Below are 2,069 nucleotides of genomic sequence, written 5' to 3' on the forward strand. Positions count from 1 at the left end.
GCAGAGCCCCCACCTCGTGCCTTCCTTCCTCTGCCACCCTAGGGAGCAGGTATGGGTGGCTCTCCTGAGCATATACAGGAACGCTCTAGGCCAGGCCCCTTTCTCATCCTGCTCCCCCTCCCAGAGGGTTCCAGAACTGTCCCATCTCACAGACGGGAAGTTGCCTGCCGTGACCTCACTGCACCAGCACTCTTAGCCACAGAGCTATGTCAGAGCCTCACCTGTGCCTCCGATTATCTCCTGGCCTCAGGCAGCCTGGCAGGGCAGGAGGGCACACCTACCACCCCAAGAGTCGAGTCTGCCTCCCTCAGTCCATGGTCCTGGGACCCTGGCTGCCTGACGTTGCTTCTGGGCTTAAGAGCTCGTCTCCAGGGGGACCCTGAGGGTGAATCCTGGCTCAGAACGGTGCCAGGCTGTGGCATCCATAACTGTTGGGGTGCCATCAGCACCCTCAGGGCTGCCTGTGCCAAGGACCCAGCCAGAGTCTTGGTGTGTGGTGTGCCTGCCTTCCCAACAGACTGGGTACTGGTTCACCCACTTTGTCGGTGAGGGGACTGAGGCCCCTGGGTGTCCCTGCACTCCCAGGAGTTGGCACCCCACGTTCCCAGGTTTCCTCTTATTTGTTTATTTGCATGGGTGTTCTCATCAGTAGTTCTAAGAGAGGAGCCCTGGGGCTTAGAAGCTCTGCCACGGTGCCCTGCAGAGCGAGGCAGGGCATCCAGGAGGTGTGTACAGAGCTCCACCTGTGTACACAGGCGCGTGTGCACACGCTGCAGGTTCCACCCCTCAGGCAGCTACTCCACTCCCTCTCCTGCTGTGCGTCACCCCCGCACCCACTTCCCTAGGAGAAAGCCCCAAATCCTCATCCCACAGCCTTTGGCAAGACCCATCGGTGTACCCCACAATTGCTTGGGGTTCTCACTGCTTCCACTGAGACCACCTGGTCTAGGCTCCTCATTACCCTGGGGTCCCCACTCAGCCTCCTCCCTGGTCTCCTGCCCTTCCCCTCACCCATTCACTCCTCATCCAGCAGCCAGAACTTTTCTTGTTTCTTTTTTTGTTACCCTGCGTGGCATGTGGGATCAAACCCATGCTCCCCGCAGTGGGAGCATGGAGTCTTAACCACTGGACCACCAGGAAAGTCCTGAGCAGCCAGAGCTTTGTGAAGCACAAACCTGACCCTGCTCACTTGTTCAGAATCTACCATGACTCCCCAGTACGCTTGGGAGAAGAGCCCAGGCTGCTAACAGTGCTGAACACTTGTCGGGAGGGGGCTTCTTAACCCTTATAGCCTCATCTTCCTTGCTGTAACTAGCTGTGACCTCTTACCCTCTGGCACTGTTCCCTTACCTGAGACATGCCTCCAGGCACACAAGCCTTCATCTTACCCTATGCATCCTCCAGGTTGTAGCTCCATAGCTCCTCCAGGAAGCCCTTCCTGACCACCTCCTCTGGGACAGACCCCCCCCCCCCCCCACCCCGCACCCCGCCACCAGCTTCCTGGTCGCACATCCCAGCCCTGCCTGCTAAAGTTCATCACTACCTGGGGACAGGTAGTGTCCACCACCTGGACTGAGCCCTGTGAGTCTCAGAGCTGCCTTGGCTATTGCTGTGTCCGTGGCACAGAGCAGTCACTGAATGTTTGCTGAGTGCATAAGTTTGCACAATTCGGACTCTCACAGGCACACATCCAGAAGTATAGACCTAGATGGGACCTGTTTTAAGACACCAGTGGAGAGACTAACATACAGTCGGTCAACAAATGTTCCCTGAGCCCTTCCCCTGGACACTGCTCTGAGCAGGGGGGAGTTCTGTGCACACAATAGGGGTCAGAACAAGCCCAGGCCTGCCCTCGTGGGGCTCAGAGCCCCAAGCTGAGGGTTTCTGACACGTCCTTTCAGTCATTCACCCAACAAAAGCGTTGTGAACCCTGACATCTCATGGGGCAGAAGGGAAGCAGGTGGACTAACCGGCCCTACGCATAGGAGCCACTATCCAACACTCTTTACCATGACGCAAGTTCTAGTCTAGCTGTACGTGGTTCTCTTCATTAAATTTCGGTACCCAAT

Source organism: Bubalus bubalis, chromosome 18, assembly GCF_019923935.1.
Source record: "Bubalus bubalis isolate 160015118507 breed Murrah chromosome 18, NDDB_SH_1, whole genome shotgun sequence".
NCBI lineage: Eukaryota > Metazoa > Chordata > Mammalia > Artiodactyla > Bovidae > Bubalus > Bubalus bubalis.